Consider the following 22,119-nt stretch of genomic DNA (forward strand, 5'->3'; position numbering starts at 1 on the left):
ACGTGATTACTAAAAGGCGGGGCACTGAAGCGTACGACACTAAGGAGTTACAGAATTGCATAGATAATGCAAAAGACGGGGAAGGTTAAATTAACACGCTGGTAATACCGGCATTATGACCGAAAATATGACTGAAGGAAACAATTATAAAAGTACAAGAGGAGTTTCAGAGATCGAGCTACAAAGTGAAAGGAAGAGTTTGAGAGAGCAGAGGTAAGCGGTGGCTTATCTGTGAGGTGAAAAACCCGTCACAAGGAGAGCAGCCGGGCTACAGATGCTGGCTGCAAGCGACCCCAGCTTACGCCATTCCCGAGCTGAAGTTCTACAAGACTTGCCAACTCGAATCCCCTAGGAGCTCAACGGCTATAGAACTCGCGGGAGCTCACCTTGCGTCAGCTATCTTGGCCTACATCCCACCCGGCCGATTATCCGCCACTGTATGCGACTCCAGGTCAGCACTCTTGTCAGACAGCACGATACCACCTTCACAGCGACAACCCTCCAAAGTAAGCTCCATTCCCTGGAAGACCACGGCCGCAGGCTTTCTGCCCACTGGTTGCTATTGCACACTGGCGACCCTAGCAACTAGGAAGCCGACAAATGTGCATGCCAAAGAAGCTCACGGCCTTTATCGCCCCGACTACAAAGCAGAGATGGCCTTCGACTATTCTAGGGTTGGCAACAAGAAAGCCATCGTCAGTCAAAATACAGATTATCGTACCTCATCTTGTGGCCGCTTCGAATGGCTACCTGAGAAGCTCGTCGAAAGGAATGCTTTCTCCTCCTCTGCCTGCGTATCACCTATTCTTGGACAGCGATCAGGCACCACCTAGCTCACAGCAAAGGCCTGTCTCCAGACTGTGGCCAGGACAAGACCATAGATCATCTGCTCCACTGTACAGCGCATGACCCACCTCCTGTTCCGCAGCCGCAACCACCTTCCAGAACATGGACTCCTAATGGAATACTTGGACATTATTAGGCTGGCGTTGATGTTTTTAGGCACCCCACAGTCAGCAAATCGCCAGGCTCCGAACTAGCTGGCTATTCAGTACCAGTTACGGTAGGTCACAACAGAAAACTAAGAAAGTGTTGGGACCAGGAACGTGGTGAGACAAAGGTGTCTTGGGAATTTAGTACAGCGACTGTGAGTTATGAGGCATTAATCCGCGAACTCAGACCCGCCGTTGCAAATAGGAAAGTTTGACCCCATAGGTAAGAGCGGCTGGCTAGCTTAGTGCCGTCTGCTCAGACTTATTACTCACTTTGGGCCATCGCTTCGTTAGGTAGGCTTTTCCACTGCAAGTAAGGACCCCGAAAACTTTTGAAACCGTAACAAGCAACTCTCTTTGCGAAACCATGCATAAACGGCACGAAGGTGTCGCGCTCTGGCTTCGCGAAGGTTAAGCAGCAGTTCCATTTCTACCTCAGCATGCGGAGCAGACTGCGCGGTCCTCTCGTTAATCCCAAAATTCAACCATAATGTGGCAGTCAAGTTTTTAGAACTGAACTTCCGCCCTCCGCGGTGGCTCAGTGGTTATGGTGCTCGGCTGCTGACTCGAAAGATGCGGGTTCGATCCCGGCCGCGGCGGTTGAATTTATATGGAGGCGAAATTCTGTGCGATGACAGCGCGCGTTAAAAACCCCAGGTGGTCGTAATTTCCGGAGCCTTTCACTACGGCGTCTCTCATAGCCCGAGTCGCTTTGGTACGTTAAACCCCATAAACTAAACTAGAAGTTTCTGCTCATGGCCCAGTCATTCAACTTCGGCGTTACTTTTTGTTTCGACTGTACGATTTTCTTCAGGAAAGACACCTCCTAATGGGACTGCGAAAAACATCCTCATTGCATTGCTTTGCCTGTTGATTGCAAGGAATAAGGTAGAGCGAAGCTATTAGCTTTGGTCGCACCGCGTATATTCCGGTTTTTAATATTTTAATTATCTTGCAAAAACAAATTCACGGCGGTGATGGTGTCACCCCAGCGGTTTTCTACAGTAGATGTGACATCAGCGGGTGTGAGCTTGATGATTGGACCAGCAGGGAATGTACTGAAAGTTGGGTTAATAAATGAAGATATCTTTTGTCAAGTTTTTGGGTTTTATATTATATCAACAAAATCAACACGTCTGCCTTACGTAAAAGCACTTCAAAGGAAGCAAAACAAAAAACACCATCAGAGGCTCTGGCTATTGATCTGGATCGAAGGACTTAGCACCTCTCTCTACATATCTATAACCTAGCACACAGCACTTAAGGCACTATGTATCTCAGAACGGCTTGGCGGAATCGACCTGATCGAGCCATTGCATTCTACAAGCGTTCGTTTCGGTCCCAAGGTTGGACACAAAGAAAAACACTTTGGCTTCACATTTACAAGTGCGCATCGTCAGCTTGAGGAGGATCATCGGGCGCGGCGCCAGATGGCGCCACGTTCCCGTCATCAGCGCGCAGTAGTGGCAGGGCACGCAACGCAGGGGCGGTAGAGGCCCGCGCTATGCTAAACAGTATCCGCGCGCGAGTTCGGATAAGTCAGGGAAGGCCATTGAATGTAACCTTCTGCTTCTTCGCCGTTGACGTGACGATGAGGCATCGCTGGGCCACCTGGGCGTCCACATGAATGTTGCAACCATGGGAACGCCGCTGTCAGCCTTGGCAAGAATGAGTTGAGTTATAGCGAACAGGCAACCATGATGTGCAAACTTCCGCGGCGTGCTCAGATAGGCTATTTGATTGGTCCCACCTAATGTAGTCCAATAAAACGGAGAGTTGGGCTAGTTGGTCCGTACTGCTAGGAAAAAAACAGCGCTTAGACGAGGGACAAAGAAAGAGGAGGACAACAGGACCGGCGCTGACTATCAACTGAAAGCTTTATTAGAAACAACACGCACCGACAACCAAGAGCGCATGGCAACACAGGTGACTGATGTATCACTATAGCTTTTGGTGTTGTCATGCGCCCTTAATTGTCGATGGAGTACATATTGCGTGTTGTTTCTAATAAAGCTTTCAATTGATTGTCAGCGCCGGTCCTGTTGTCCTCCTCTTTCTTTGTCCCTCGTCTCAGCGCTGTTTTTTTTCCCAGCCTAATGTAGTCATTGGGAGAGTGAAATGGGAATGAAAATGCCCGCCAAAATCGAGTTCAGGGCAGCATTTTCTTTGCTTGTGTTTTGAAATTTCTTCACTGAATAACTCGAGTTCCTATGGATCGACTCCTGTAATTCTTTTTGAGTCAGCATCAATGTGACATAAAGACTCCGCCCCAAGTACAGCCGGCATCCCTTCAAGCAGTGTTTCGAAGTCCCTTTAAGATGTTCATTTATAGGGTCCGTACTGCTACATGAGCGGCTGGTTACAAAAAAAAGGTTTAATGTACACTGTACGAGACCCTTGACCGCACTGGGACACCATATATTTCACCGATAAAAACCGAAAATTATTATCTAGAAAATATTATTCGCCGATGAAAAAAAAATCGAAAGTGGCGTTCTGAAATGAAAAATTGTGGCGAACTTTCGAAAAAAAAACAATAACCCGAAAGGTCAACCCCTATATATATATAACAGTTATTTTTCTGGTTCTTGATTTCGATTCTCTATTGCTGTCTAGAAATTAGGTTCTCCAAAATCCGGGGTGGGCAGTTTGCGATGAGGTCACAATGTCACGGGACCGCTCTCGTCCAATCAGTGAATTTCGTTTCGGACATCGGCGGGGTTTTGGTGTACATGACGAAAGCTTTACTGTTTCCATATTAAAAACAACAAAAGCACTGGGCGAAATCTCACACGAGTGGCACGCCTCCTAAAGCGTCTGCGGCGAGTAAACGCGGCCCATGAGCAATGCACCCTCAGGAAATATGTATGGAAGGTGCGGAGGGCAAAAAGTGAGCACACCGGACGGATTCCACAAATGAATGGACGCCAAGCAAAACGGAGGAAGAACAAAGACCTAAGGAAGGCTGGGTTCAAACAAATTTTGTTGCGACCACATCCGCGAAGGGCTTGGAAGGGGGTGGGGGGGGGGGGGGGGGGGGGGGGGATCAGGTGGAAAAAAGACTTCTAAAAAAACTGAAAGAATAACGGGGAAGAAGCCCAACACCAAAAGAAACACAATCTTATAAACGCTAGAACAGCCCCCCTACAGTGACAACAAGGACTGAGGAAGGAAAAAAACAACGCTCGGAAGACGGGAACAGAAGAAAGAAAAACCTGTAGTCTATGACCATCGCCGCTAGCAGAAAGGTAGGCCTTTTATCTTTCAGTGAGGGCGATCGAAGGGGCTGTTAATTTTGAAGGCTTCTATTTTCAACCCAGAGTATTCGCTCTCACACTCGGAGCCTGCAAGGCGATCGATGAAGCACTGTTCCTTTACCCCCTGTTTCAGTAACACAAAACGAAACGGTGAACAAATGGGAACCCCAAGACCCAACAATTCCTGCACTGTAGCAGAAGAAATGCGAAAGGAAGCGCCCGTCCTCTAAATGAACAGCGACCCAGCAGGGTGCCGCGGGGTTCGACACAAAGCTGCCAAGCGTCCTGTTCTTTGAAGTGATCGCCACAACGCAGCTGCGTGAATATCCCCTGTCGCCAGCATGTGTAGCAGTATCGACCGCAGCGGTGGCCTAGTCGTTTCAGCATCCACCTCACATGCGGGAGGTGTGGGGCTCGATCCCAGTGCCGCCAGTTACCCACCAGTGATACAATGGATAGAAGCTTTCCCCTGCCTGGTACTCGGCTTCCTTAGGGGGAAACGCTTAGGAAATGGGTCTTTGACCCAACCTTGAGAAGAAAAAAACACCTTGTGCCATGGCGCTCTTTGCCCACATATGACCTTGCGCCATAAAAACCCATCATCATCATCATGTGCACCAGTATCCGCGGTCAGGCGCGCGTACGGGGGCGTTTGAGCGGGTAAGGAGGCATAAGGAGGACCGTCCGTGGATACAGTCGTCCAAAGAAAGTGTTCGTACCCTAGCTCGTCTTTAGACAGTTCTTGTTTCGTTATTTTCCTTAAGTCTTCTTCCACGCGTTTTCTGGAATCGGAATGACAACCTGCACTTAAAACACCGACCCTTTCCACCACGTTTTAAGCGAGCATGTCTTTCTCGTTCTTTCCTTTTCTCCACTTATTGGTGCCTCATCTAAACAGAGCTTGGTTCTAATAACAGCTTCTTACGTACGTATATAGCAGCTGCATGGCCACATATAAACTAAGACAAGGAATTAGAGATTTCGGTTTAAACCGAAAAAAATACGGCAAAAGTACAGCGAATTAAGTATTCGAAATTTAGTTTTAACCCATAAATGTCAGTATCCTTCAGTATCTGGTCAGTATCCAAGGAAGTTGCACTCAGAGAAAAAGGAAATAATAATGTGCGGAAGCCATGGGCGAGGTGCAATGCTGTACCGTTTAATTAAGAAGCAAATTTGTGCATTTTGAGGCGTCGATCCGCCACCTCAGATGATTCTGGAGACTGGGAGACTCCCCCGTAGTTTTAGCGTTGTGCACGTTATTCGGCCGCTTAGAGTAGTCACTCGGTTAAGCACGTTTCTGCGTTGCATGCGAAAACTCTTGAAGTCATGTGTAAGTGTCGCGAAAGTGTGTCATGTTCTGGCTACCGCGACGATCCAGCGTCAGTTCCATCACTGTAGTGAATACGCAGACCACGTGATTCTCCACATTTTGGCTCATCAGCCCAGAGATAACATGGCAACCCATGTTTTAGAAATGAGCTCCCACTTGTGTCTCTGTATTACAGTTGCATCAAATCATTCACGGCACTTCCCTTACTGGAGATAGCATTTCCTACTGCAACTAAGCACTGCTCTAAGTGTTCTTCCAGTGATCCCCGACCATTTGTCCATTTGTGTGCTAATTACTGTTAGATAGAGTGCCCAGGGCAATCCATTGCACTGCACAGGAACACCAAATTATTACCCCTCCCCCCCCCCCCCCCCCCTCAAAAAAAAAAAGAACCAGTAATCCATGTGTAGGAAATATTCCAGTAATATGCATTGTGGGGCTAGTTGGTTCATTCTCAGAATTCTTTTTTGCGCACACAAAGACGACACAATAAGACAAGGGAGACAGGACGGAGCGCAAAATTTCAACTGTTTTATTCCGGAAAAGTACACGCCATTAATACAAAAAAAAATGGATAATCATCGATGCCACGTGCAAGCTAAATACCCGGGAAAAGCACATAGAAAGGACACAGGTGACTCTTATCTAATTTATCTAAAAAGGCAAAATCTTTGTCATACATTGTCTCAGATGGTGTACTAATACATGAAGTACCGCTTTTCCTAATATGGTAGGCCTCAGCCACTTCTCGCGCAAGCGTGTCAGTGCTCCTGCTCAAGACGCTAGTGCCACACACAGTTTTTTCGCTTTCTGTTTTTTGTCATTATCTTTTCCGCACTCACTGTGTACAAAATTCCGTTGAAGTCTGGGATGGTGTACACTGGGCAGTCGGGCCGATGTGTTAATGAGCGGTTACGGGAACACAATTTGTCCTTGAGGAACGGTACCGGTTCGCACCTGCCGGCGCACGTCAGTTAGTGTGGAAAAGATATGGACAAAAAACAGAAAGCAAAAAACTCTGTGATGCAACGCTCCAAGGCACTAGCACCTTGTGCAGGAGCACTGACAGGCTTGCGCGAGAATTGGCTGAGGCCTACCATATTAGGAAAAGCGGTAGTTCATGTATTAGCACACCATCTGTGACAATGTATGACAAAGATTTTGCCTTTTTAGATAAATTAGATAAGAGGTGAGTCACCTGTGCCCTTCCTATGGGCTTTTCCCGGGGCATGGATCATTATCTACTTTTTTTGGTAGAAATGTCGTGTACTTTTCTTGAATAAAACAGTTGCGCTCCGTCCTGTCTCCCTTGTCTTATTGTCTCGTCTTTGTGTGCGCAAAAAAGAATTCTGAGGAAATATTCACCGAAAAAAAAAAACGAAAATGCGTTCTCATCTAAACACCGAAAAAAGTTCGCCGAATTTTCAAAACAGAAAGCCGGAAAAGTCCAACCACACACAATCACTTATCAGACTATTCTGACAATTATCACCACGGGAGTCCGACGTACATGTGATAGTCCCATAGTCAAGCTGAGGAAAAGCGAAGGTGTCCTTAAATTAAAAGAAAAAAAAGTCGGAACATTTGGTTAATAGATGTTTACGTGCCAAGGAAATACTTTGGGCTGTGAGAGAAGTAGTAGTGGAGAGCTTCGGACTGATTTCAACCACTTGAGCTTCTTGAACGAGCGAAGGGAAAGAAAAATTAAACACATTTTCTTGAATTTAAATACCAAATAGTTTTCTTTTTTTCAGCGTCACGAAAATGTACGACATCCAGTGCGTTTATCACGCAAAGGAAGCCCGCATAGGAAACGACGCACGATGATATGATGGCGTTTAAGGCTGAAAGCACAATGAAGCGTGTATTTCAGAATCGCTGTCGACAACGACAGGAAACGACCGTTTCCTCTGGCTGTATCATGAGAAATTCCGCTCACTCTTGCCGAGGAGCAGGCGCTACCATTTAGCTTCGCAACTGAAATATAGGTATTACACAAGCGCTAAATTTAGCAGTGCGTATGCCAGCTTTTATTGCGCAAAAATAAAATTCAGGTGAAAATAAAAACAAGCACCTCGTATGATTCACTTTACGCTGCTGCCAACCCCCCGGTGTCGTTCAGCTGCTAAGCACGAGGGCGCGGGATCGATTCCATGCCACGGAGGCCGCACTTCAGTGTCCGTGGGACGCAGAAAAAAAAAAAAAAACGGTCATGAGGTGAGCTGTATCACTGCGCGGTAAATAACTCCAGATGGCTGAAACTATCCCGAAGTCCTCTACTACGGCTACTCTCTCTCTCTCATTCCGACCTTTTGCTCATGTTCCTTAATACCAACTCGTCCAAATTTCCGTATTGCCGAACTTCATCCCTTCCATCACGGCATGGTTCGATTGTCCACCGCGCATCAGAGAGTTACCTCACCTCATAACCGCCCCAACCAACCCACAACACCACTGCCAGCTTATCAGGACCAAAAGGGAGGGGAAGCCTAATGAGCTAGACAGTAGTCGCTTTTGTACGTGCTTGGAAGCACGTGACTATGTACGTATACCGCCAAAAAGCAATCTCCTATTTTTTTGCAGCATTCTGATAAAGATCTGGCCAATTCTAACTGCTCAATAGTAGGCTGTTCTGAATTTGATGACGTTGAAGGTCCAGAGCTCTGTGCTTGCTACTATCGCAAGTTACCTTGATTCTTTTCCTTATCAGAGACTTTCCATTTATTTACGGTTTTTTTCATTATTTATGTTATACTTTTGACGTTGTTGTAGCCCGCATTTTGAACTACATTTTACTGCGTTGCTTCGGTGGGGTAGGCGAGGCTCCCTCCTATCGTCATTGTTTTTTGACGATGCCAGGCCACTTTATGTAGCCTTTGGAACTACACTGTGTTGACGCGTGCTCATTCTTTTTTTTAAACAGGAGAGCTTAAGTTACAGGTAAACACCGCTCGTTGAACCAGTAATATGCGATCACATTTTGCGAGCTCTTAATCATCAGGCTTTACATACAGCTCCCGCTATCCTTAGAAAGAAAAGGGTGAGTAGGGATCGATTTCTCATTGAATCAATAACGAGAAAAAATCAATAGCGAGAAAACAAGAAAAAAAGAAGTGAATGAAAACCCCACTACAGATCCGCATGAAAAGTTGTCAGCTGGAAGCCGTAACGCATTTTCGCGGAACGCAGCCAAAAAGTCTCAGATTGTAGCACTGCTGCTTCATAAGGCGAAATATTGGGCTTATTAGGTTTTCATCGCCCTGTCTCTTTTGCACAACGTGCACTGCAGACGAGCCAGCATGGATGAAAACTGACAAGGATGAAGCACTCCGTCTGTGTCTGCTTTTTGACTTACTGTATTTTAATGTCTGGCTACAGAACAGCCTAGAACGCTACCTCAACTGTACGGCAGCTGTTGAAGAATTCGTGTCTGGGAAGTGCTTCTTCATCATCCCGAGCTGGAGAGGTAACCGTCAACAAGCGCTGCATAATGTTATTCACCTTAGCTGCAGAGTAGTAGAAACCTAAGCTTGACAAACTGAGAAAAGCATTATAATTTGTCTTGCGTTAAAACTCGAAGAACCGAAGAAGTGTTGGAAGATTTTATTCAAGTTTTATTTTTCTTCTGTAACTTTGCAAAACTGCTTCATGACATCGAAGTCCGCATACGCGAGCCGTGGCGAAATACGCGTCTGATCTAGAAACAGTCCTTTCAAAAAACAGGGACGCCAAACAGCAAAATGTTAATTGAAATTGACGTTTCGGCCCCCTGAACGGGGCCTTGTTCACAGTCTTTGCTGGTCGGCGTCTCTGTTTTTTGAAATGTATCCCCCCTGCCAGATTGAATTCCGTCACCCTCTCGACTTCAGAGAGTCCTGAATATAACGTTGTCAGGGCGCATTATCAGTGAATACGCATATTACGAGGTTGGAGAAAAGGGCTGCCCTGAGTGAATGATGTCGCTGTGGGGATAGCAGGGCCCCCTCGCTACTCAGCACGCCTTTTTCTGGCAGTTCGCTCACGCTTTCTCACATGCCGAGCAGATCGGAGCTTCCCGCCTTGTGCGAAGGCGAACGCTCCGGAAGCGTCGCGCACTGGGCTCTCCCCACAAATAAGGCCGCGCGGCGGGCGGACGCGGAAGATGCGGACGTCCGAAGCGCACGGCCACGCGGCAGAGCGGATAGGGAATCAATCCTTGCGTCTCGGAAAAGTGGCTTCCTTGGCATGGCCCAGGCGGACGCCTCTCTTATTGGTGCTTCCCCCGGATCCTGATCACACGGGGTGGAAGACGCCGCGCGTCGGCGGGCCCTCGGCGGCAAAGCAGTCGTGCCGCAGGAGTGCCGAGTGCATATAACCATCATGGGCGCCCGGTGGTTCACCATTCAGCGACCGTCGCTCGCAAGCCGCACTTGCCCCACCGCCAATAGCCATGGCCAGCGAACACGAACGTGTGGCGAGGGGACTCGCCTGGACCGCACTGCTCGTCTTGTGCACGTGCTTCGCCGTGGGACTGTGCCTGCCGCGCCAGGCACACGGCAACGCCCAATCCGGGAACGCCAGTCAGCACCTCGAGATGGTGCGGCTAAAGGCGAACTGCAGTCTTCCCCAGCAGAGGACCATCTGCGTCCAGGAGATCTACCCAAACAAGTCCAAAGTGAGTGCCCTACCGGGATAGTTTGCATTGCGAGCCTGTCACTGCTTCATTTATTGCTAGGCAACTTCGCACATAGAAGAGGGGGAGGTGAAAGTTTATTGTTTGAATTTTATTCCCCGCATAGCTGCAGGCAAAGATTAGACAGACAGACAGACAGACAGACAGACAGACAGACAGACAGACAGACAGACAGACAGACAGACAGACAGACAGACAGGCAGGCAGGCAGGCGGGCGGGCTGGCTGGCGGGCGGACGGGCGGGCGGGCAGGCAGGCAGGCAGGCGGGCAGGCAGGCAGGCAGGCAGGCAGGCAGGCAGGCAGGCAGGCAGGCAGGCAGGCAGGCAGGCAGATAGATAGATAGATAGATAGATAGATAGATAGATAGATAGATAGATAGATAGATAGATAGATAGATAGATAGATAGATAGATAGATAGATAGATAGATAGATAGATAGATAGATAGATAGATAGATAGATAGATAGATTGATAGATAGATAGATAGATAGATAGACAGACAGACAGACAGACAGACAGACAGACAGACAGACAGACAGACAGACAGACAGACAGACAGACAGATAGACAGATAGATAGATAGATAGATAGATAGATAGATAGATAGATAGATAGATAGATAGATAGATAGATAGATAGATAGATAGATAGATAGATAGATAGATAGATAGATAGATAGATAGATAGATAGATAGATAGATAGATAGATAGATAGATAGATAGATAGATAGATAGATAGATAGATAGATAGATAGATAGATAGATAGATAGATAGATAGATAGATAGATAGATAGATAGATAGATAGATAGGTAGGTAGGTAGGTAGATAGATAGATAGATAGATAGATAGATAGATAGATAGATAGATAGATAGATAGATAGATAGATAGATAGATAGATAGATAGATAGATAGATAGATAGATAGATAGATAGATAGATAGATAGATAGATAGATAGATAGATAGATAGATAGATAGATAGATAGATAGATAGATAGATAGATAGATAGATAGATAGATAGATAGAACTTTTATTCATGTCAATTCTCATACACCATAAATCAGGGCTACCCAAGCCTCGAGATATTTGAGTAGCTGCGCCTGGCAGAAAGCGAACATTGGCAAAAAAAGGAAAATGGAGACGTTGTAATCAACTTGGCAAAAAAATTTAGCCCAGAGAAAAACATACAGATATAGAAACAGATATAGAGATGTAATTATTACAACATGAAGAGGAATGAAAGTAATTAGAAATGAAGACAGTAAGGTTAGATGGAATAGTTATGGGGGAGGAAGAAACGCGGAGGCATGCCGCAAAATTTTTTCAGGGTGTATCTTGTTTTCATGCGGATTATACTAGGTTGCAAACTATCGAAACAGGCAGGTACAGCCTTTGTCAAAAGTAACCAGGCTGCATGTTTTTCTTCTCAGTCGTATATGAAAGCTGTTATGCCAGCCCTCAAGCTCTAAATCTCTGTATGGTGAGGAGAATCCCTGTTCTCACCTTCAAAGAACTTTTTGATCTTTAGGGAAGCCGTGAGGGCACTACTGGACGAATGAGAAGCAAACCATGCAGCCTGGTTACTTTTGACAAAGACTGTATATAGTGATCTGAAGTACATGAGAAATCGTGGAGCAGTTTTTTCGTTTCGCAAATTTCATTTAATTTCATTTTATTACGTTAAAGGCCCCTTAAAAGGGGTGTTACATAAGGGGTGGCAAGAATAAAATACATATTCACAGTAACAGGAAAATTTCTACATTATCAGTGAAAAGACTTGGGCAAGTGATGATGGCAACGTTGTTTGGAAGGCCGTTCCAGTCTGCGGCTGCACGAGGAAAGAAGTGATTAGAAAAGTGACGGTGCGTGGGCGTGGACGGGCAACTTGTTGGTGATGGCTGGTGCGGTGAGATATGCGTGCGGGTGGAAGAATATAAGGTGCGATGTGCATAAGGCTGTGGAAGAATTTGTGAAATAAAGACATGCTGGCAATGCGACGGCGAAGCGCTAAGGGTGACAAACCGGATGCTGTTTTTAAGGACGGAAAACTGATGTCACAAGAGTAGGATGAATGAATGAAACGAGCAGCGCGATTCTGAACAGATTCGAGGACATTGATGAGATATGCTTGATTAGAATTCCAGATGGCCGACGCAAATTCTAGTTTGGACCTGACGAATGATTTATAAGCTAATAACTTGACATGATGGGGAGCATGATAAAGATGGCGCTTTAGGAAACCTAACGTCTTGTTTGCTGACGATATTATATTAGTAACATGCAGGCTCCAAGAAAGATCGCAATAAATATTTATGCCTAGATACTTGTATGACTTAACTAGTTGTACGGGAACTTCAGATATTCCGTAAGAGAAGGTTAGAGGATTACGGCGACGGCTAATGGACAAAAGATTACACTTACGTGGGTTAAGTTCCATTAGCCCTTTATTACACCACTCCTGAACAGCATTAAGATCATTCTGGAGAGAAGATTGGTCAGCAGTGGTGAAAATAGCACGATAAAGTACACAGTCGTCATTGAACATGCGTATGTTAGATGTTATGTTTGAAGGCAAATCATTAATGTATATGAGAAACAGTAGTGGGTCAAGCCAAGATCGCTGTATGACGCCCGACGGTACTAAGAGTGAGTTAGAGTTCTTATTGTTAGCGGAGACAAACTGCGAACGATTAGTAAAAAAAATCTTGAATCCACTTCAAAAGATGAGGGTTCAAATTTAATCGAGAAAGTTTTATCAGCAGGCGTTTATGGGGTACTTTCTCAAAGGCTTTGGCAAAATCTAGAGAAATGATGTCAGTCTGTAGATTAGAATCAAGGTTAGCATGCAGATCATGAATGAATGTGGCAAGTTGGGTCCCGCAGGAGTAACCCCGGCGAAACCAGTGCCGAGCAGGATGGAAAAAGTTATTGGAATCAAGGAATGTCATGATGTGGGTATAGATGACGTGTTCCATGATTTTGCGGGGAATACTAGTTAGAGAGATGGGGCGGTAATTAAGCGGCGAGTTCTTGTTACCTGATTTGTAGACTGGAACGACCTTCCCATTTTTCCAGTCTATGGGCAGTTGACCTGTGAAGAGTAACTGAGCGAATAACAAGCTAAACAGAGATGAACATATATCTTTGGTATTAATCAGTATTTTAGCGTTGATATTGTCAATTCCAGCAGAGGATGATATTTTAATGTTTTCTATTAGTGACAAAATCCCTGCAGAAGAAAATATAAGACGAGCCATAGTATCTTGAATAACTAGAGGGTTTGGAGGAACTGTCGGATATGTTTCATTAGTAAACACGGATGAAAAGGCTGTGTTGAACATGTTGGCGCATTCAGTTTCACAGACAGTTGCACCCGAGGCATCGGTGAGGGAAACAGTGCGTGTGTGCTGGGGGTTAATGACTTGCCAGAGCCTACGGGGGTTAGTTGACAACATTATAGGCAGATCGGAGTTAAAAAAAAGTGCGTTTGGCTTCTCGAATACTTGATAAATAAATTTTTTCGGCTGCATAATATTTGTTCCAAGCGTTCTAACTAGGAAGCAACTTGGCCGATCGGAAAAGACGCTTCTTTTTATTTTCAAGACGTTTGAGTGTATTTGTAAACCATGGGTTTTGAGGGTTATTTCGTATATATATGTTAGGAATAAACCTGTCGACCAAACCCTCGATTCTCCTCTTAAACAAGGACCAGTTATCATGGATGGATCTTTGATGAAAGCTGGATTGAAATCCTGGTAAAAATGTGCGAAGTTCATTATTTATTGCTGTATAGTTTCCTTTATCGTACAGTCGGATAGTTCGTTTAGTTGTTGCGCGTAAAGATGGTTTAACCGTGAAGTCGGCATGTATGACGTGGTGATCGCTGACGCCTGGTAGATGCGTGGTTGAATGAACGCATTCAGGATTATTCGTTAATATTAGGTCTAGGATATTAGCGCAGTCTTCGGTTACACGGGTTGGTTCGGATATAGTTTGAACGAGGTTAAAATTCAGGCAGACTTCTAGAAATTCATTAGCATCCTTATTACCTGTAGCGGTTAGATTATGCCCGTCAATAGTCGGAAAATTGAAATCTCCGAATAGGAGAGTGCAGGTGTCAGGGGGCTTAGCTTTACTTTCATTTAATGCGTTATTAAGTTTTCGAGGGAAGTCTGGGCTGCTAGGAGGCCTGTAGCAAACGCCAATCACAACTGATTTAGGTGAAGCGTGGCATAAAACCCATATTTCTATATCTGATGAAAGGTGAACGGCTGAGCATGATAGATCCCGAGCTGCTGCAATCAGTACCCCTCCTCCCCTTCGATCTGGGCGATCTTTGCGAAAAACACTGAAATTAGGCAAGTCAGCAAGGACTTCACTATCATAAATATCACTGTTTAGCCACGTTTCCGTCAAGACTAATATGTTGCTAGCAGATAAATATGGGAAACAATGCCGCGCTTGGAATGAAACTTCGCACGTTAGTAAAGACTGCTGACAATGAAAGTGCTTCTTGTTGTACATGCTTCGAACGATCTGTTGATAGGTGCTGAGATGGTTGCTATTTCTTTTACTATTTGTGATGATTAATGGAATATGTAGCGTTTGGAACCAATATGTAATGTTTTGAAGCGCAAAGAGAACTTATCGGATACTGATTTGGCAAAGGCTACAAGATGTTTGCGGGCGTTACGAACGGGAAGGGAGAAGTCTTCGCCAATACTGTAGTGGGTGCCTTTAAGCTTAGTACCTAATGAATGGATACTTTCTTTAGTTTTCGATTAGGTGAATTTAACGATGATTGGCTTAGTGCGATAAGTTGAGTGGCGCCCGAGGTGGTGAGCACGCTCGATTAGATTGGGTTCGATGGCAAAATCTAGTTGAGTGGAGCAATGAAGAATGACTCTTTCTTCCGAGTCTGCATACGTTTCAGTGGGGTTAGTGTCAGGATTATTGTAAAATATGAGATTGTTACTGTGAGAGTGATTTCCTGCATCGTCCATGCGGGCTTCAAGTTTGTCGATCTTGCAGGTAAGTTTGGTGTTCAAAGTTTTCAGGGCGTCTATTTCCGAATGGAGAGTAGAAAGTGTGGCGTAGTGTGATTCTAGGGTGTCCATGCGCTTGTTTAAGTCGGTCAAGGTTGTTTCGAAAGTTTTAAGTTCATCTTTAATGTCCTGTAGATCGGAAATTAGCTTGCCCGGAAAGTATGCAGTCGTAACGGCCGGGGCCTGGGTTAGTTTAGACATCGCCTGACAATAGTAAAAGAAAACAGAGAACACATGAACACTCGGCAACAATACTACAGCAGCCCTGAGTGATCGGCAGCTGCATTAAAAAGTAGTTACTGTTTTTTTTAGCAAATAGGGAAAACTTGTTACTAACCTGCATTGCGAAAAAGCAGAGGATTAGTAGTCTTTTCTGACACACAGCTACCGAGCCCGCAGAGCGGTGGCGATGACAGCACGGGCTTTATATGCCTGATAGGATTATCGGATGCTGATGTTCCTGGCGATGGGGCTGGCCACTGATGGTCCAGGATGACGTACTCTGGCGGCGATGAGGGCAACTGATGGTGTAGCAATGGTGATGGGGCAGGCGGATGAACACAGTCTTTTTCATGATACTTCAGGGCGGCCTTAGACACTGATGAACAGGAGGCAGACGGTAGAGCGGCGAAAAGCAGTTTCAGGGCGAGGGTAAACACCTTCATTGCGAAAAGCAGAGGATTAGTAGTCTGTGCTGACACACAGCTACCGAGTCCAATAATGAAAGCGCGTATGCATATCGATCTGGGGCAAATGTTTAATTTCCTTTCTCACGTTTGCTTTTTTAACTTCTTTCTTGACAAGACGTAATGATCCACCTCTTTGGTGGCAAATATTACGTTTTGAATTTTACGTTGAAGTTGAATTCATCGACCGAACTTAAAGCTATCAAATGCATCAAGGGTTTTTTTTCTTTTTTTTTTATGAGGGTCTCTAACTCGTGCACTTGCTAAAGCGCCTGGATAGTAGAGAATAGCTATATAGGCACTGAATACATATATTCTGACTTCGTATCAGTATATTTATTTCCCAGTTATGTAATATGTCAATTCCCAGTTCTTCGCAACAGCGCAAAAGAAGGAATTAGTAGCATTTGCTACCTAAGATTTCAAATACAAAATAAAAAAGAATGTGAGGGTGTTTCGCAACATAGATGCGATTTTTCGCCTTCCTTTCCTTGATTCATTGTCAACGTCTATTTCCAGAAGCGGTCGGAGAGCGACACCAACTTTGTAGTTTCAGTGCGCTAATGTGTACTCCACTGCGGCGCCGTCAGTGACAGAGACGCGGGGGGCCCCGCCGTGGGTCTCCAAAACGCGGTCGCCATTTCACCTGAAACATGCGCTTGTCACTGCACGAGAGTGCATGGCTTGCCTAACCACCACCTCCGTTTTTATTGCGTGTGTTTCTGCAGCGCTACGTGCCACACTGCACCGTGGTGCACTGGTGTGCCCCGTACACCGGCTGCTGCGTCCACGAGGACCAGCACTGCCAGCCCAAGGCCATCCAACAGGTGCAGCGCTGGTTCCATGTGTTCGAGCTGCATGACAGCGGGGAGCTCCGCAAAAAGGAGGACGAGCGGCTGGCCTTCGACAACCACACCGAGTGCGAGTGCCGATCCTAGTACGACCACATTCGGTGATGCAGTGCGCCGCCTGGAGATGGACAAGCGACCCCGCTCTGCACGCAAACGCACCGTAGTACCTCGACTCGCCCGGCGGCGGCACGAGAGGCCGTCGCGCCTCCTGCTGTCTCCATCCTGGCCGGACAGGGCCGGCCCGTGATGGTTTCTTCACCTCACTCGGCGCGGGTGCATTCGTACCCTATTTATTGACTGTGCTTCGTCCGTCATTGTTGCACGTTATTTATTGCGACCAAGAACCATTCTCTCAGAATCTGTTTCATATATAGTAGCCGACGTGCTCCTAGTCAGATCATCCGGTATTTATTTGCAAATAAATATACGTATTTTTACAACACAAGTCACTTTGTGGTCACTGCTTTGCGCTGGAGGGAGTCTACATGCTCCAGTCAAAGTTTCGATGAACCTTGCATTCTCTGCCAAAATAGAGAACAATTTGAACGGAAGCTGGAAATGATGGGAATGGGTGGATGGTGCGATGGGGGCAAGATTTATTTTGCGGTAATGAAGAATTGCACCCATCTTCCGACCTGGGGCGCTATGCCGGAAGGCCCGAGTTTGGCGCTCGCCCGAGTTTCATCCGAGTTTGCGATGACGGCAGTCAGTGAACGAAGATAGCGCGGAACGTGCGCAGGCAGCGGACAATAAAATGTAGAGATAAAGCCACGTAAAGGCGATACAAGCGCACCCTGCGCGCCTGTTTCACACTTCAAACACAATACACAGCACAATACCAGGCCGCAGCGCTACCTGAAGTTATCAGCGCCATGTCAGCAATCGCGAAATCGTGACTTCTCTGCTATCTATCCGCACACTCGCCGCTAGCTGTTTGACACGCCTTTTCGGGCGCGTCAAAGGCGTGTCTTCTCTTTCAGGCTCTATCTGTCTCTCCATTTCCGAAGACGAACAGTGCGCACTAGGTGCACTCTTGTATCAACCCTTTCTCTTCTCTCGAATACGTTAAAAGGCAACAGATAGTATTATGAACATTTTGTTCATTTCCAAATTTATTTTAAAATCTGAATCCAATAAAGTGTTGTTGAAAAGCATAGCTTTAGGAAATTAACAAAGATTTGACACTTTCTGCCGCTAGTGGCGATAGTGAGGCCATTGCTTGCAGCGTGGCTTGCATGCGAACTAGAGTGGCAGCCCACCGTGCCGAAAATGAGAGCTCCTGCGCTGACACGCCGCCGGTAGCGCTGCCTTCGACTGGAAAGACTGGGCAACTACTACACGCTGAATCTGTCTTATTTTTCGGCCATTGCCATAATATATTTTATTGTGTCGTATATCAAAAGTTAACAGTCATGCATCTTCTGGCTTGCATAATACACAACAGCACTGCACTGAACTGCACTGCAACCCCCCCCCCCCCCCCCCCCCCCCCCGCGTCACTGCTGCTCTCTGCAGTGACCTCAGGTGGAGTTCTCCGCTGCTACGGCCAATGCCGCACCCTGCTATGGCCAACCATTGCTTTTAGTACGCTCTTGGCGAATCTCGGCGGTAGAAATTGGCCGTGCGAGCGGCTGTGATGCGGTGTGAGAAAAAAATTGCTGTTTGGCTGTATTCAATAATTCATTACGTATGCCTGTTGTGTGTGACGCCTCTTTAGTGCACTGCGGATGCGAAGAGCGTGCTACCCAGCGACACAACTCATCCTATGTCAACAGACGCTGACTAAAAGCTGTGAAGGTGGTGGCGCGCGTATCTGCGTAGTATTGGTTTACGTCGCGCACTTCAAGGTTTTGCGGACTGGTTTTGTCACTAACGTCGATCGCCGTTGTATACTGCAGTAACATCGCAATAATATCGTTCGGGCCAGTGAGGGATCCTGTTTCTAATAATGGAATCGGACTTATAACAGAGAAAGGTGTTACGGTTGTGAAGTACGCAGTGCTTGCGTGCTGGAAATTACAAACTCTTTATTGCACTGGGTCTAGAGCAGCGACCGTTTGTCGATCCCGGATGTGTTTGACACATTGATGCTGAGCTTTATCACCGATGAAAGCACGGCCATGTTGTTGGAGTGCGACGTGCTCCAAGCACCGTTTCGTCGTCGTGGTCCCTGTTTGACGCCTTGCAAACAGGCGTGACGCGCCGTCAGCGTTGTGCTGTGTCTTAGGCGGTTGCAACAGGCTATAGTGTTGTGCAATCTTGGTATGCGAGCGAAGAAATCGGCGGCTGTCGCCATGTTGCGTGTCCTTCGCAGAGGTGCTTAGATCAATCAGCGATGACGTCCGTTTTGTCTGTTATATTTCGATGGTCAACATCGTCGATGTCTGTCAGCAATCAGCACAGCCGCGCAGCATACCTGTAGCCGGCAGGGATTTTGGGAGTGGCCCACCCATAGCGCGTACGCCTATAATTTATGTACGGCACGCCGGGGGCGTGAACAATAGTTTTGATTGACAGTTGAACTCGGAGCTAAACTCGTGAACGGTGAAGTGCCCCGAATTCATCTCGGGACTGTCATGGCGGCAATAGCAGCAGCCTGGGTCATCGCTTCCTCTGATGGCAAATGTCAGTACGGCCGGCTGGACCCGTTTACTGCCATGGCCGACGACGAATTCCAGCGACATTTTCGCCTCTCCAAAACATCGGTACGATGGTTGTGTAAAGAGTTAGGCGACGACCCACGCCTGCGGATAGTGCGTACCGGGCCTCATTCGCTTTCGGTCGAAGAGCAAGTCCTCCGCGACCTCCGGTTGTTCGCGACCGGCAGCTTCCAGGGGAGCGTCGGCGCAGACCGCTTTATTGGACGCCACCAAAGCGCTGTGAGCCGCTGTGTGAGGGACGTCTCCGACGCGCTTATCGACGCGGCTGTGCAGAAGCGGTGGCTAGCTTTCCCCACGACTGCGGCCGAGCGTGCGTATGTTAATTAAGGAGCGTTTCCTTCTGCGCGGGGGCATCACAGACGTCGTGGGATGCGTCGACGGGATCTACATTGGCGTAAAGGCTCCTTCAAAGTCCATCCCTGACGTGGCGAAGGCCAACTATTTCACGAGGAAGGCACATTATGTATTGAACACAATGGTTGTAAGAATGCTCTGTTTTTGCTTTCATGCATGTCACGGTTAATGGTGTGTTCTTCCATTTATTAGTGATAGTGGTCCGTGTACTGTGCAGTGTCAGTGGATGGTAAGGAACCCCATGTGGTTGAAGTTATTGGTAGCCCTTACCATGGCATGCCTCATCGCTTGAGTTACTTTGGGGCATTAAACCTCAAAAACAGCTTCTGTTTATCTGTAACTGAGCAGTTTTATACAGTGTGTAGATAATTTTTTGTTTTACCTCATGTTTACGCACATAATAGGTGCATGGATTTTTCCAGCAATTTCATGCATGCATTTTTTAAACGGTAGCATTTCTGTCATTTGGAAGATTGCATTCGTATGCAATATTCATAGTCGCAAGTCGCAATAAATGTTTCACTTTTTCTGAAATGGAAAAGCTCCTACCGTAAGCACTGGCGTCTGTAAGCCAGGAAAACTGGCAAAACTCTTGTGTTCATTTGGAGCAAGTTGAGGCTGAAGCATGGCAAAGCGATATGATTGTTGACGCTGAAATTGAACCGGTTGTCTTGACTTGAGTGGCATCGAGGAACTTGTCTGACTTCGAATTGGTGTGTAATACACATGCTACCGAGGAAAAAGAGAGGACTCATCGGCTTGCTGTGATCACCTTTGTGCGTGTGCGGGCGGAAATTTGAAATATGTGTGCATGTGGGTGTGTGTGTTGATCAATCTACCGAGGAAATTGTAAGATTTCCATCAAATCATTGCATCATTGCAATTCGTTGCATCAAATTGTATCGGGCAGTAACTTGTAGTGTAGGTGGTGAGGTGGTCTTATTAATAGTGTCTGTATAGAAGTAGAATTTTTAAGGGAGTGCAAATAGTACTTTTTCCAATTAGAATACGTATACTGGTACACGTCGTCAATGTCCGCAGTTTTTGGAAGATTAACTGCAGAAAAATACGGTGGAGCTTAATGAAGCATTGTGTCAATTATTCGGAAAGTATCTGAAAATTTGAGAGCAAATTGGATTCATTTAAAATAATTTTGAACATGTACTCTTTGATTCGTTCGACTAACTGAACAGAAATTTATTCAATTATGCTGTCCAAAAAGTTCAAACATTCACAAACCCCTAGGCATTGGCCTCATTTTGTGTGTGTGGGTGTGGAATAGTATGTATGGGTGTCTGATCTTCATGTCCTGAAAAGGAATTCCTGGTTTGGCGTTGTCTTGCATTACTGCCAATCTCTGGTCGTTTTGACATGTTATGCAGTACCAGTGTTGAGGTAGCCAGTACTGTATGTTTTGTCCTTAATTTTTTGGAGGTGTGAATGATTTCAAGCTGGCGCTTGCTCATTTGAGTGTGAATTTGTTTCGAGTCATGTCTTTGTTAGTACATTGGTCAGGTTTTCGTTTTATCGGATAGTGTTGTTCGATGGCTCCACATTTTTTTTTCAGTTTTGGAGCACTTGACTGATTGTGTGTTGGTGTACATGCACTGCACGTGTCCTTTAATTTGTATGCACTGTAATCCATGCCACTGGCTATTTCCAGAATAAACCATTTCTCGCAAACACTGCGGGGTCAGCATTCTCTATTGTCGTGTCTCTTTTATTGTTTGCCCTTTCCAAATATTTTTTCGTAGAGTTGTACAACTTTTTCTGCATTCTTACTTGACGCTCCCACAGCTTGAAACTCTTTTTACCTGGATGCATGAAAATCCTGCCTGAGCAGCTTCTGCTCTTCTAGGAGAGCAGGGAAATCGAGCCAAGCTGACTCTTCAGGCAGTACTATTTTCTGTCACTGTGGGAATCAACACTATGTTCAAAATTTAACACTTAACACGGGAAAACAGGCCATATCGAGGTGGTGTATGCGGTATGCATCAATTGAACAGATGCATGCTGTTCATTTCAGAACACGGCATAATATTCAAGCGATTCTGAACAAAACGAGTTTTCTCATTCAAGTCACGGGAAATGCAACTTGCGATGAAAAAAAAAATGTGCGAAAAAAAGTTTGTCATGAGGAATTTGAACCCACGCACTCCCATTGCCTGTCGACTCTCCGGAGCGGCGCGTTAGACCACACGGCCACGAAACAGCGCGGAGTGACACACCTCTTTATTTTTTTTTTGCGGACTACTTCCGTAGCCTTC

General features: G+C 46.1%; 1 pseudogene; it reads left to right on the forward strand.

The window, feature by feature from the left end:
• The first annotated feature begins 10,011 nt into the window (after positions 1-10,011).
• Positions 10,012-16,943, forward strand: LOC149350024 (uncharacterized; annotated as a pseudogene).
• The last annotated feature ends 5,176 nt before the right edge of the window (positions 16,944-22,119 follow it).

This window comes from Amblyomma mixtum, chromosome 3, assembly GCF_055824585.1.
Source record: "Amblyomma mixtum isolate Tamu chromosome 3, ASM5582458v1, whole genome shotgun sequence".
Lineage (NCBI taxonomy): Eukaryota > Metazoa > Arthropoda > Arachnida > Ixodida > Ixodidae > Amblyomma > Amblyomma mixtum.